This window comes from Hypanus sabinus, chromosome 31 (genome assembly GCF_030144855.1).
Source record: "Hypanus sabinus isolate sHypSab1 chromosome 31, sHypSab1.hap1, whole genome shotgun sequence".
NCBI classification, from domain to species: domain Eukaryota; kingdom Metazoa; phylum Chordata; class Chondrichthyes; order Myliobatiformes; family Dasyatidae; genus Hypanus; species Hypanus sabinus.
The window spans coordinates 36,540,932-36,556,321 of record NC_082736.1 but is presented as its reverse complement, the minus strand read 5'-3'; the positions used below and the strand labels follow the sequence as shown (position 1 = coordinate 36,556,321).

Here is a 15,390-nt window from a genome sequence, read left to right as displayed (position 1 = left end):
CGTGGGAACGATAGAGAAAGCCCGCTGGCTGAGGCAGAGGTCCCGCCGGGAGCTAGTTGTAAGATTGAGGAGGAGAGGCAAGATAGCCAGAGATTTCCGGGATTGACCTATTTTAATTGTGGAAAGGGGGGACATATTGCATTTAAGTGCTTTGCTCCGAGGAAGGAGACAGGAAAAGGGAAAGCAGCAGTCCCTATTGGGACTGTGTTGGGGCTCCACTCAAGTCTGTACATCCAGGTGCCCCCCCCCCCACCAGGTACCTGTAGGTCCTCACCACATCCACGTCCTCACCATCGATAGTAACAGGGAGCAGTCTCCCTAAAGTCCATCACCGTCTCCTCTGTGTTGGGGCTCCACTCGAGTCTGTCATCCAAGTGCCCCCCCCCCACCCCAGATACCTGTAGGTCCTCACCACATCCACGTCCTTACCATCGATAGTAACAGGGAGCAGTCTTCCTAAAGTCCATCACCGTCTCCTCTATGTTGGGCCTCCACTCGAGTCTGTCATCCAGGTGCCCCCCCCCCACCCCAGGTACCTGTAGGTCCTCACCACATCCACGTCCTCACCGTCGATAGAAACAGGAAGCAGTCTTCCTAAAGTCCGTCACCGTCTCCTCTGTGTTGGGGCTCAAATGGGAAACTGCGTGGAAGAAATTAAGGGTCGATTGGTGTCGGTTAACGTCCCTTTACAAAGGAATAATTAGCCCTAAAAACGTGAAAACTGTAAGTGCGGCTGCTCTGAAACAACACGTAATATTTGTAATTAAAGCTGCGGCATTATTTGTACCAGATGAATCACTGCTGAAGTAATGCCCAACGATTTTGATGTGTTTATCTCCAATCGGCTTATACTGACATTAGAGGCAATGGAATTGAACTAAATATTTGTTCAAGTAACTGTAATTAAGAAAGTTAGTCAGGGGTACAACTGTCTCTGGAGACTGATACTCTGTATAAATAACGGCCTATTCGAATGCCTCACTTCAGAGTATCAGCTGCAGCCGTGAATTCAAAAGCAATAGAAGTCACAGATTCTAACTGAAATGGGGCATTCAGTCATCAGGCGGATACGAAGAGTTTACTATCCTTTTATTTCAGTCTTTGGAATTCCCGGTAAGCCACAGTGTCAAATGCCGTTGGTGGGAATCGCAGTTTAATTCCAATGTTGCGATTGTTTCTGTCGCTGGTTCTGCTGCCACAAGTCCAGTCCCAGTATTCTGCATTTCAGGAACAGAATGGAAACACGGACTGTGGATTCTTGGATCCGGATCTAAAAACAAACCGCAGCAGAAATTTAACTGCCTGCGGGACTGGGTTTTCTACTGGCCGTTGAATACCTCTCCCCCGTCTTTCTTGTGATTGTCACAGTGGGTGGCTTCGTGTCTGTCTGTGAGGTTGTGTCTGTTGGAATCAGTCAATGCTCTGTTGTAAAGTCACTGAAGTGGCAAAAGTTGGAATTGGGAACAGACACGGAGAATGCTGGAAACTCTGAGACCCAAGCAGCTTATATGGAAAGAGAAAACAGTCCTGTTACCTCTCTGGGAAGAGCTCTGCGAGGAGACAGTTTAACCGTTCTTCCACATACTCTATTTTGACTGCATCAGCATTTACTGTTTTTATTCCGTCCTGCGGCTGTTCTGTCGCTAACAGGGATCGCACTGGAAGTTGATTATTGTCCAATGGAAGAATCAGGATATATTCATTTTATCGAAACCAGATGGGGAAGGCGCCAGTAGAAAATGTTCCATCCACTATTGACTCTTAGGAGACAGATTAACTTTCGGCACACACTTCACATTTTGTTGTCATCTTAACGCCATCTGTATCCAGATGTTGACTTTATTTTTCTGTTGAAACCCTGTTTCCGTCAGCCTTCTGGCTTTTTTTGACGTAAAATGCAGAAAATGCAGAAAAAAATGGACATATTACAGGTCCTCCTCAAGCTGCGGCATTGACTTAATCAGTATTTTCTCACCTGTTTTTTTTCCCTGTCTCTCTTCCAGCGAACTTGGTGGCGATTGTGATTCTGTCCCGGGGAAAGTGCGGTCTGTCCAAATGTGTCACTCGGTACCTGGTGGGAATGGCAGTGGCCGATCTCCTGGTCGTTATTTCCGACCCTCTGCTGAGGATGACTGCTGGGATATATTTTTACCGTTCATTCCTGTTCATCACACCTGTGTGCAGACCCCGGCTTTGGTTAGTTTTTGCGAGCACTGCGACCTCTGTCTGGCTGACTGTCGCTTTCACCGTCGATCGATTTGTGGCCATTTGCTGCGAGAAGCTGAAAACAAAATATTGCACCGAGAGAACGGCGGCTGTGATTATCGGGACAGTGAGTGTGCTGGTCTGTTTGGAGAGTGTCCCCTGGGGCTTTGTATACGAGCCTAGAGAAATATTTAATGGTGTTCCCTGGTATTGTGTTCTTACATCGAGCTTCCAAAACTCTCCCTCATGGGCGGCGTTTGCGATGTTTCACCGTATGTTAACCCCTTGTGTCCCGTTCTTTCTGATTTTGCTGTTGAATATTCTGACTGTCAGGCGGATTCTAGCGGCCAGTCGTGCCCGGAGGAGGCTCTGGGAACAAAATAGTGGAGAGAGTGACAAGGACCGGGAGATGGAGAACCGACGCAAAGCCATCGTTTTGCTCTTCAGCGTAACCGGTAGTTTCACATTGTTGTGGTTAACACAGGTTGTATTTTATATCTATCAACGGATTTCCAAGAGTGCTGTTTATTATTCTGTCACGGATCCCTGTTACATCACAGAAAAGACAGCGGGAATGCTGCAGGTTCTCAGTTCCTGCACCAACACGTGTATTTACGCCCTGACTCAGAGCAAATTCCGAGAGGAACTCAGGAATGCGTTAAAATACCCATTGAATCTGGTTTTGAGACTGATCAAACGTTAGATATAAATGCTGTAAAGAATTAAAATTCAGCTGCTTTCATGCTCTCTATTTTGTACCCTCAGTTGTCCATAAGAGGAAACACAATGTGATGAACAGAGTTACAAAACCAACAAGATAAGAAAAGGCCGATTCTCGAAATACAAAACAACACACACAATAGCGCCCTGATGAAGGGCGGCAGCCCGAACGTCAGATATTTACTCTTTTCCACTTTTGCTGCCTGGGCTCCGGATTTGCTCCGGCATGATGTATGTGCTGCCTTAGCATTTCAGAACAGATTTTTACAGCTGATCCCGACAGCATCACTGCCATCGGCTCCCACAGAAATCCCATTTGCACCTCACCTCCCGCCCGATTAAATTGAGGCTTCAGGCAAACCTGCTACCCCTGATTCCTGGTTCCAACCAAGCTGTTATTGGAGAATATTGCCGTCTGTATCAAACAGTCCTGCTTCCGTTATAACCCGTTGTATCGAGGGCCAGTGGTTATGGGTGGGTTTAAAAAATAGAGTAGCTGTAACTGGTGATACGTCTTTGCAGAATGACTGGGACACCCTTACAATATCGGGCTCCGATGGGGCATTATGTGTTAGAAGAGTACAGGAAGGTTTTCCGAGACAGTATGGAGACGTCCACCAGGGAAGCACATACTTTAACATAATGAGGAAAGGAGAGTAGCGAGATAATCGGTGTTGCAGTGGGAAAGGTTTAAGAATTATAATTCTGGAGGTTTTCAAATGGTCATTGATAGGGATAAGACTGGATCTGTAGGAAGTGCCAGCTTTGGAAAGGCTAATTCTGGAGAACTGGACAGGACTCCTAGGAAATACACTGGGAACCGATATGCTGGATACATCCTTGCCTATCATTTGAATTTCACTTACAGTGCAGCTGGTCAGAAGTCAGGGGTTCCCTATCCTTGTGAGGAAAGTGGTGTAGTATGGTGACATTCAGAAACGGAGGATGAATGGTGATATTGCATATAGTGAAAAAGCACACTGAGTTGTATATAATGTTTAGGAAGCCGCAGTGGGACTGAGTTTGGGAGGAACTCATCAGAATAAGAAACAAATCACAACACGATTCAGGAGAGTAAACAGTGTCCAGGATGTGACCTCGGTGAGAAGGATTAAAGTACATTCCAAGACATTTTACGCATCCCGTGATACGAACAGGGGTGAGGACAGGGTCACTCAAGCACAAATGAGTGTGTTTATGTCTGAGACGGAGAAAGAATACGAGGTATAAAATAAATACTTTGCATTGATGCCCTTCAAGTAGAGCGACGTGGAGGAAAGCGAGATGAGAAGATGGGTGGGGCGATGTTCTCAGACGTGGTGATATGCAGGAAGAAGTGGTATTGGGTCTTTAAAAGAACATTAAGGTGATTAAATACTTCGGTGGATTTAATCAACTGCAGACAGAGACCGAACACTCTGAGTTGCCAGAGCACAGCACCGGCCAGTGAGGACACACACCAGTACAGGTCCAAAATACGAGGTCAGAAATTTATGACAATATAACATTGATGACCCAGTGTTCGACAATACCAGCGTTGCACTCGATCTCTGAGCTATACACACGTTCAGCACCTCAATGTCAGGGCTCAAGCCCTTGCAACAGCAGGCACCGGACTGCAGCCGGTGCCACGGATCTTTTCCACCCGTGGCACCATACTGTAAAGTACACAGACCTTGGCAATTGAAGGCAATTGTAATGATCCAGTCGTTTACAGCATCTGGACATAAAAACAACTACACAGCCAAGGAGCAATGCTGGAAGACATTATACACCGACACTTAATCAGCTTTGTACTGTGTGATCAGAGACATATGAAATCCTTGTGAAGGGTTAAATTTTTACAATAATACAAAACTCATCCGTGCTCGGCACTCCGTGACAAGTCGACAATGTTAACTTAACAAAGCACCAAAAATGGAGGAAGACAGACACCAACAAACTCAACATTGCTCAGTGCTTCCAGGAATATCCAGAACAAGCCCATTTTCCAAACACATAAAGGGATGAAGAACAGCAGATTACACTGAGAAGACACAGCCTGGCACCAGTCACCAGTCACTGAAGGAACACAGACTTGTACAAGCCAGGACTGCGTGGATATATATCCTTGTGTTTTTACCAGCACCGCACAGAAACGAGGCGGACAAATGGAGATAAAAGGCGGAAAAACACAAACCTACAGGGACACAAGCTGCTGCAAATTAGTCTGGCGAGAATGGGGAGAGTGTATCTGCTGGTGAACAGCTGTGATTGATTAAGCTCACATCTGACCTGTGAGAGTTATTCAAGGACAAGTGCTTCTGAACTAAACTGTTCTGTATGGGGGAAGAGACAAGAATGCAAGTTCTGAGAACAATGAATGATCAGAGGTGTTGTAAGTGCATTCGAAATGAAAAGGAAAACCCATAAAAAAAAACGAGTGTTGCTGTCGAGTGTCCTTCAATCGTCCATGACTCATGGCGACCCAAAGGATTCTTCCGGGACGGCTCGAGGCGACTTCCGTGGCAGCAGAACTCTCAATTAAATCGATTAACTAGTCTCGCTTCAGACTGATACAGCGAAAAAGCACAACTGCTTCCATGGTCAGTACAGTCAAAAAAAGATATCTTCATGTGCTTAAACAACGGAAACAAAACCAATGGTGGACGCACTCCTCGCCGGATCCCACACAGGAAACGTGTCTGCAGGTCATGGAGAAATGTGCATTTAAGGAAACGGCGTTTTAAACTCCCAACACCGACTGTATTGTTGGCAAACGTGCAGTCTCTGGTTAATACAATAGAACATCTCAGAGGTAAGGTACTGAATCAGAGAGACATCAGGCCTGGTGTTTTCTTTGTTTAACTGAAACCTGGTTAATCTGTTCTGTACCGAATGTAGCTAGTCAGATCCACGGGTTTACTAAATGACGTCAGGATATATCTACAGAGTCTCTCAAAAGCAGAGATGGAAGAGGATGCCTCATGATCAACTATTCTTGCTGCACAAATATATCAGTGCTATCTCAATTCTGCTCACCAGGACTGGAATATCTGGCAGTTAAGTGCCACCCATTTCGCCTACGAGGAGAGATTTCTGGGGTCAGGTATTAGCGGTATACGGTATTACATTAGCGGTATACGTTCTAGCTCAGGAATATGCTAATCAGTAATTAGATGATCTGAGCGATGGGATCAACATGGACGAAACAACACACCCTAACGCTTTCACCATCCTTTTGGGGAGATGTTAAACAGGCCAGTCTGAAAATAATCTCTGAGCAATTGACATCAACAGATCACTTGAAATACCAGAGGAAGCAACACAGTCGACCACCGTTGCACCACAATCAAGAATTTCTACTGTTCTATTCCACGCCCTCACTTCCGGAAGTCTGCTCACTTGGCTGTACTTCTACTGCCTGAGACTGACACTGAAGACCATTAGTGCGGACCAAGAAGGTATGGACAGGGGAAGCACATGAGCCCTTACCAGACTTCCTTTCAATCAGTGGATTGGACTGTATTCAGGGATTCATCTTCACATCTGGGTAAGTCTGCTGCAGTTGTTAATGACGTCATTAACAGCTTTGAGGATGAGTGTCTGCCTACAAAGACTTGCCGTACGTTCCCAAATCCGAAGCCGTGGATGCACCAGAAAGTTGTCTGCTGAACGTTAGATCTGTAGCAGTTAAGTCTGGCGACGCAGTTCTATACCAGAAAACCAAGGCTATTTTAAGAGCGAAGAGACAATTCTGAACGAGGTTGGAGGAGGCATTGGATGTACGACAACGCTGGTAGGGATTGGAGACATGACCTCCTACAAGCGAAACTTAATAGAATGAATAGCACCGATGCTACACTACCAGATGGAAGGCAACTCCTTCTGGACTGCTGTGAAAGGGAGCTGATGAAGATCCCTGCTGAAGCTGGTGACACTGTGATCTCTGTCTCAGAGGCTGAAGTTAGGCTGCCTTTAAAGGGGGTGATGTTGGAAATCCAAGCAACAGGCGCAACTCGGCAGGGCAGGAAGCAAAATGTGGCAGAGTAAAGTCGACGTTTCGGGCCGAGTCCTTTCAGCAGCACATGTTGTTACGGTATAGCTTACAGGCAATTCAAAGCTGCTAAACCAGTATACACACTCCGCTCCGGTGTCCCGGATGGTTTCTTCTACAGTAGCCACTATTTTGAGTAGTCACCTCGTCTCAACAAACGATAAGGCACAAACATTAGCGTATATAAACACAACAATTCCCTACACAAACAAACAGGCAGGCAGAGACAAGCACAAACATACGCCGGTATACCATCACACAAATGGGCATACACACATGGATTCGCAACTATAGTTTCTTAGTCGACTTTCCAGCTCTCTGCCATGTTTTTTAACAATTAGGAAATGTTATATTTAAAAATACTCCCTCCCCTTGGAGTGAGTACAAGGTACAAAACCGTCCCCAAAATTCTCTATCTGTGAATAAGTCACTGCAGAAATTAAAGTTGGTGATATGAAAGTGCTTATTCATCACCACAAACTATTTTGTTCTTGGGTCTCTTTCGGTATTGTTTCCTAAACGTAATCGACATACAGAGCATATACAATTGAGGAGAATGGTAACAATAGATAATTCAATTTTGTTTCATAAGCAACCACGACATGATTTACTTCAAGATTTTGTGTCTGAGGAATGATATGTTTGAAGGACACATTGACATTGGAAGCTCATTCAGTTGAGAAGACACATTTAATATGTCGACATCTTTGATGGGACAAGCATGCACACCCATCGCCTTACTGTGTCCGCCAACAGATAACGCAGATGCCCAACATTACTGTAACCCCCTGGGTCGCGTCAGGGTCGCTCAGCTCGTTCTCATCTAGGGGGAGCAGCCTTCGGCCCCGCCAAACTGGGAAATCAGCTGGTGTGAATGCTGTGCGATGTCTCCGCCTCGCCCAAAAAACAGACGGTACACCATATGAAATTAAATGAGTACAATTTATAAAGGTTACTATAACTAAGTGATTAATAATGATGCAGTATATATGAAGGAAAAGAAAATAAATAAAAGGCACCAAACTTATCAAAGTCCAAACCACTTCGTGCACAACCGTTGGAGCTCAATTATTGAAGTCTTCTGGCCACCATTCGATCCCCTCCGAACTCCTCGACTAGCAACACAGGACCACCCGAAGTGGTCAACCAAGCGCATCTCTCCTCGGGGTACCTCCTGGCCTTGTCCCCCTGCCTGTGGTCCGTTCCTCGCCCCGTTTACTGCATCGCGTCCTCTCCATCTCACCGCCTCGCGCCGATCTCCCCAAAAGCCCGCCAACAATAGCTTACAGGCTCAGAAGAAAGAACAACATTAATCCCAATTGGTTTACAAAGGAATACAATTTTCGTTATCAGTAAATTTTAACCCAAACAAGCTTCCAGCACTCTCTCGCAACAAAGAAGCATTCTTACGTTGAACAAAAAAAGAAGCCATTCTGATTAATATACTCAGTAACAAAGAAAAAGACACCTCCCTTTACAGTAAGAAGTACTAAATGACGCCTCTCCAGGTCATCGCGTAGCGCAGGTCCGGCAGTGAGCAATGGCGCCACTACCGTAACATCAGCTTGCTTGCTCGTGGCTTCTCTGACTTTCCCCCCAGTTTTACTTCGAAGGTGCATTTTATTTGGCATTTCGCCCATTTTATTTGCATTTCGGTGTCCAGCAATGTCTCGGGCTGTTCACAATGTTAAATAGCTTTCTCGAGCATACGGCAAAGATAAACAGGTAGATTTTCAATAAAACTTTGGAGCCACACTCACACGCACATACTCACTCCATTCTCCTTAGTTAATCGCCCCATACGATAGGGTACTTCAAGACTCATTTAGATAGGTACAGGTAGCTTAGTAAAATAGAGGGCTATGGGTAATTTCTAAGGTAGGGGCATGTTCCGCACAACTTTGTGGGCCGAAGTGCCTGTATTGTGCTGTAGGTTTTCTATGTTTCTATGTCAACAGGACACGTAAAGCTACTGCGCAGATTGACAGCGTTGTTAAGAAGGAGTATGACCTTAAGACCATAACAGAAAGGAGCAGAAGTCAGCCTTTCGGCCCATCTAATCTGTTCTACCATTTGATCATGAGCTGATCCATTCACCCATTTAGTCCCACTCACCCGCCTTCTCACATTACCTTTGATGCTCTGGTTACTCAGATACCCAGGATGGTGCGATGGCATTCATCAACTGTGGGATTCTTACAAAAATAATGAGATAATGTTAGAGCTATACAAAAGTTTGGTAAGACAACACCTTATTTGTCCGAGTCCTTCTATAACTCCGCCACTTCTTCAAAACAATCTGCCCCTACAGCTACCGTCAATCGTATTGAATGTTTGCAAAAAAAAAAGGCATCAATTCTATCCTCCAGAGAATTGACAATTGATATAAAAAGAATTGGTCTCAACACAGAGCCCTGTGAAACACCACTAATCATCAGCAGCCAAACAGAAAGGGCTATTTTTATTCACACCCTTTTCCACCCCCACCCCCCACCCCCATCATGCAGCCACAGCATTATCCATTTTAGATTCTTTCCTATAATACCACGGCCTTATAACTTTTAAGCAATCTTGTCACAGGCCACCTGAAAACCGGAGCACCCAATGATAACCGATTCTCCACTGTCTATCGTTCTTGTTATTTCTTCAATAAATTCCAATAGATTACTTAGGCAAGATTTTGATCTATTTCATCTTGTGCCTTCAGGTACAGTGAGACCTCATCCTTAATAATTAACTTCAACATCTTCCCAACCAGGAACATCAGACGAACTGGCCTGGAGGTGCCTTTCCGCCTCTCTCCCTTCTTGAAGAATGCAGCGGCATTTCCATTTTTCCAGTCTTCCGTAACCATTCCAGGATGCAGTGATTCTTGAAAGATCTTTACTAATGCCTCTACAATCTTTTCAGCCTCTTTTTTCAGAACTCTGGGGTCCACACCATCTGAATGAATTGGCATTTAGACCATTCATTCTTCCCAAGAACCTGCATTCTTGCTATGGCAAAAAAGTCCAATCGAGGCTCCAATACAGAGGCTCAATTTCTACAACTCCTGCCACTGATTCTTGTGTTTGTAGAGAGTTAAGGAATTGTGGACAAAGTCATTCTATACCCTATCATTCCAAAAAAAAAACACTGAATCCCTTTTAAATCGGGGACACACGGGGAGTCTAGGAGAGTAAGTGTGGAGCTAATTTGTGACGAGATGAAGATACAGGAATCATAAAAAACCCACCTGCTATCGGACCAGAAATGGCTATCACACCCCAATATGCAGAGTTATAGAGCACTCACCCAATCGCCAGTTAATGTAACCCACATCCTATTCCAATGTGAGGTCTTCTTTGCTGCCTTATCCCATCAAAATCAATTCCTCCTTTTTCAAAAGTTGGCTGTCTTTAACAATTTCCTCCTATCCCACCCATTGTCTGTTCATCGGTCACTCCAGAAATGTTACACAAGCGAGGCGATAGACGAACCCGAGTGCAGAACACGGGCGCGGGAGGCTTACTTGTCGTAGCGAGCGTGGAACCGGTATCCAGGAGTTATCCTAGACTTAGAACTGGCAGTCCTAGGAACCATGAAACGAGGTTATTCATACCGGAGTCGATCAACGAACTGGCAGTTCCCTCATTTGATCAGAGAGATTTTCTCCTGCATTTGCTGATGGAAAGCAGGTGTGTGTAGATAGTGTAAACTGGGAATGAGTGGAAACTAAACGAGGGGAATGAGGCCCAATTCCTGAGTTAACTAGCAAGGTGGGAGATTGCCAGAAGGGACCATGAGAGTAATCCCCCCTCTATGGGAATCTCCTGGCGAACCTCCAGGCCAGCCTGGATGGTCCCGATGGAAATCCTGGATGAGGGAACGGTCTAGGATGAAGGAGCGGGGGACCCAGGAATTCTCTTCTGGACCGCACCCTTCCTAATCTACCAGGTATTGGAAAGCCCTGCCCCGACGGCGCACATCCAGTAGTCTTCGGACGGTGTATGCCGGACGATTGTCGGTGGTACGGGCAGGTGGTGGAGTCTCAACCGGGGGACACACGTAAACTGGCTTTAACAAGGAAACATGAAAAGTAGGGTGGAAGCGCATAGATCTTGGAAGATTTAGGCGGGCCGCCGAGGAATTGATAAATTACCTTCGACTTTGAGTGGCCCCAGGAGGCGAGGGGCGATTTTCCTATCCTCGTTCTTGAGCGGGATGTCTTTGATTACAAGCCACACCACCTGCCCTGGTTGGTACTCAGACGTCGGGGCCCGGTGGCCGTCGGCTGTCTTCTGATTGTGTTTTGCTGATTTGAGTCGGGCCGCGCTTGTCTCCTCCCAAACCGTAAGGCACCGATCGATATGGTCCTGAACCGACGGGATCGCAATCTCCTCTTCCTGTGCGATGACCAGTGGGGTTTATACCCAGGGAACGATGGAGACCTTCCAATGGCAGAGCTCACCAGAGAGTTGTAGGTATCATCCACCCACGGGAAGCGGGGAACAGCGGGGGATGGTATCCCAGGGAACATTGGAGACGTTCCAATGGCAGAGCTCACCAGAGAGTTGTAGGTATCATCCACCCACGGGAAGCGGGGAACAGCGGGGGATGGTATCCCAGGGAACAATGGAGACCTTCCAATGGCAGAGCTCACCAGAGAGTTGTAGGTATCATCCACCCACGGGAAGCGGGGAACATCGGGGGATGGTATCCCAGGGAACAATGGAGACGTTCCAATGGCAGAGCTCAGCAGAGAGTTGTGGGCGTCCTCCACCCACGGGAAGCGGTCGCTCCAAGTCGACGGGTTGTTTGCTGTTAGACAACGTAGCGTCGCCTCCAGGTCTTGGTTGATCCGTTCCGTCTGCCCGTTCGTCTGGGGGTGGAAGCCGGAAGACAGGCTGACCGATGCACCTAAGGCTTGACAGAGTGCCTTCTGTACTTGTGAGACGAACTGGGGACCTCGATCGGTCACGATTTCTACGGGGATTGCTTGGAGACGGAATATGTGGCGGACGAGAAGATCTGCGATTTGTTGAGAAACTAGGAATTGACGGCGATGTGCTACCGGAGACAGGTGGAGGACGAAGTAAATCCGCAAGTGGCCGATGAGAGGCTTTCCCACGGGCGCAGAAGGAACATGCCGAGACTGTAGAACGGGTATCCGCCTCCATGGACGGCCACCTAAATTGTCTTCTTTTTCAGGAGAACTTGGGTCCGATCACTCCCGAGTGGCAGGCGAACAGAGACCTGTGCCCCCATTGCAGAAGCTGAGACCTGACTGAAACGGGCACATACAGGCGATCGCCGGGGTCGTCTTTTACTTTCGACTTGATCTCCCAAGCGAGTGTGGCAACCACGTATGATAGTGGGAGGATACTTCTTGCGCTGGAAGTGTCCTTATTGGAGTCATATTGGCGGGAGAGCGCGTCCGGCTTCCCGTTCTTGGACCCCAGACGCTATGTGACGGAGAACTTGAACCGTCCACTAAATAATGCCAAACGGCATTATTCGGCCGAACTTTCGAAGTTCAAACGTTCGGCAGTCTGAATATACCCCATGTTTTTATGATCAGTCCATATCACAAACGGCTGTTATGCCCCCTCCAGCCAGTGCCTCCATTCTGCCCAAGGCTAGTTTGACTGCCAGGAGTTCCCGATTCCCCACGTCGTAGTTCCGCTCGGCGTGGGTAGTCGGCGAGAATAGAAGGCGCAGGGGTAAAGCTTTTCTACGTCCTTGCTCCTTGGGACAGGACTTCACCTATCCCGGAGTCAGAGGCGTCCACCTCGGCAGTGAATTGACTGGCTGGGTCCGGATGGAACTGAATGGGAGCCTCTTCAAGTTGGTGAACGCCAAGTCAGCTTCGGAGTCCCAACAGAAAGGGGTAGTAGGCGAGGTAAAGGGGGCCGCCACTCGACTGTAGTCTCTGATAAATCAGTTTGCAGCTCGTGGGCCTAGGCCATTCTTGCACTGCCCGGATCTTCTCGGGGTCTGCTCTCACCTGCCCGCTCTCAATGCTTCCCACGAAGCTGACCGAAGGAACCTGGAACCATCATTGCTCCGTCTTCACAAATAAATTGTTCTCTCACAGTCTCTGGAGGACTTGATGGACAAGGTGAATGTGTTCGTGAGGGGTGCTAGAAAATATCAGGATATCATCCAGGTAAACGAATACGAACGGATAATGAAGTCCCTCTGTACGTCATTAATGAGGGCTTGAAAAACGGCGGAAGCATTGGTGAGGCCAAACGGCATGAACAATTATTCGAAGTGTCCAGAGCTTTATTAATGGCCGTCTTCAACTCGTCTCCCTCCGTCACCCTGACTGGATGGTAGGCGTTACGAAGGTCCAGCTTTGAGCAAATGGTGGCTCCACGCAGTGATTCAAATCTAAAGTAACGTGGGGTAGGGTGTACTTGTTCTTAACTGTTTTGCTGTTTAGGCCTCTGTAATCAATGCAAGGATGGAACGACTCGCCCTTCTTTTCTACAAGAAGAAACCGGCGCCTACAGGGGAATATGAAGGTCTGTTAATGCCCGCCACGAGGGACTCGCTGATGCTCTTCTCCATTGCCTCTCTGTCCGGTCGGGATGGATTAAAAAGGTGACTGGTAGGTAGCGAGGCCCCGGGGAGAAGTTCGATGTCACAATCTTATAGACGCTGAAAAAAGCAGGAAAGGGCTCGTTATTTACTGAATACCGGTCCCAGGCCATGGTATTCTGTGGAGACCCGGGACAAATCGAAGGGTTCCGGGACAGGTGGGTTCGCTGGATGGGGCTGACCGCAGACAGTTGGCGTGTCAGACTGGCTCCACTTGACTATCCTCCCGGTAGACCAGTCAATGTGGGATTGTGTTGGGTGAGCCATGAATACCCTAGAACTACCGGGGCTTGAGATGAACGAATGAGACTGAATCGTACCTCCTCCCGATGGCTGCCGGATTGCATCAAGGTCAGGGGTGGCGTATTGTGGGTCAGCCGAGCCAGCAGTTTTCCGTGAAAAGCCCGGACGTCCAAAGGTGTACTTGGCGACTTGTGATGTATTCCAGACTGGGAGGCAATATCAGCGTCCAGCAGATTGCACTCGGGACAAGAATCCACTAAAGCGGATAGGGACAGAGACTGTCGTTAGTAATTCACGGTAGCGGGGATCTGCATCTGTCTAGCAAGCTGAAGGGAGTATCGTCCTGCTCACCAGGACCTCCATTTTCGCTGTTGAGCACTCCCATTTGGTCGCTGAGGGCAAGCTTCCTAGTAATGTCCTGGCTGGCCACAATACAAACAATCCCCGTTTCTTCACCTCCATTGACCTACAAGCCTGAAAATCATTCTGACTGCAATAACTCATCCATGATGGAATGATGAAACAGACACAATAGACCGAACGGCCTTTCCGCACGATGTCTCATTTTCCTGTGAACCTTGTCACATCTTCGCTTTATCCCAAAATCATGAGATTATTGGACCTTATAGTCTATTTACCATCATCCATCTTAAAGCAGCGTTGCCGGGTATAATTAAAACCTCCTGCGTTCAGTTTCTGCTGACATTGTTGCGATCAACTCCCAACCAGTTTTCAGATTCAGTCCTGTCTATAAACCTTTATTTCTCCGCTTCCCTAAATGTGAAAGCGATGAGTCTTCCAAGCCTTCTCATCCATCTCAACAAACGTCCTCCCCAAATTCCTGCCGAGACGCGTCTCACGAGTCATCGAATTGTAATATTTTACAGCTTCAGTCTCCACAGAAGCTGCCTAACATGAGCAAACTGTAACACTCTCGCTTTTATTACCGATTGACAGGATGATATATGTGTTTGCCTTTATATAACTTTTTTTTACAAATCAGGCATTTATTCTGTTCTCAAAAACACATCAAAAGTTGTCAGGATGGCCGAGTGGTCTAAGGCGCCAGACTCAAGGAATGAAAGTCCTTCCGACAAACGGGAGGGTTCTGGTCTCCGTCTGGGGTCGTGGGTCCGAATCCCACTCCTGACAAACTTTGTCTTTAAGCGTTCAATCGAGGCGACATTATTTCTGCAAACAAAACCTGGGTTGTTGAGGTGGATTAGAAAAACTGTTGGAGGATAAGATTATGTTTTTGACTCTGCTCATCGTATTGCAACAGATCACCGTACAGCGAATTCTGGGTAAGTGATTTATTCAGAAAAAATAAAAATCACGGTGAAAGATCTCGGCCCGAAACGCCGACTACTTACGTATTTCCACAGATGCTGCCTGGTCTGCTGAGCTCTTCCTGGCATACTCAGCTATTCAATAGAGAAAAGCTTCTGAATTGAAATCATTGGTTGTCAGATTATTCAGTGGATGGGCACGTGAGCGTACATTATCACCTGTTGATCAAACGTCTGATTGCTGATGGGTAGTAATTGTTCTTGAACGTGGTGGTGCGAGTCCTGAGGCTCTGGTACCATCTACCCGATGGC

At 47.1% G+C, this 15,390-nt stretch overlaps 1 non-coding gene across 1 annotated transcript; it reads left to right on the top strand.

Annotated features, from left to right (window-relative positions):
- The first annotated feature begins 14,827 nt into the window (after positions 1–14,827).
- trnal-caa (transfer RNA leucine (anticodon CAA)) lies at positions 14,828–14,941 on the top strand. Its single transcript has 2 exons — positions 14,828–14,865; positions 14,896–14,941. It is a non-coding gene; the product is annotated as a tRNA-Leu (tRNA).
- The last annotated feature ends 449 nt before the right edge of the window (positions 14,942–15,390 follow it).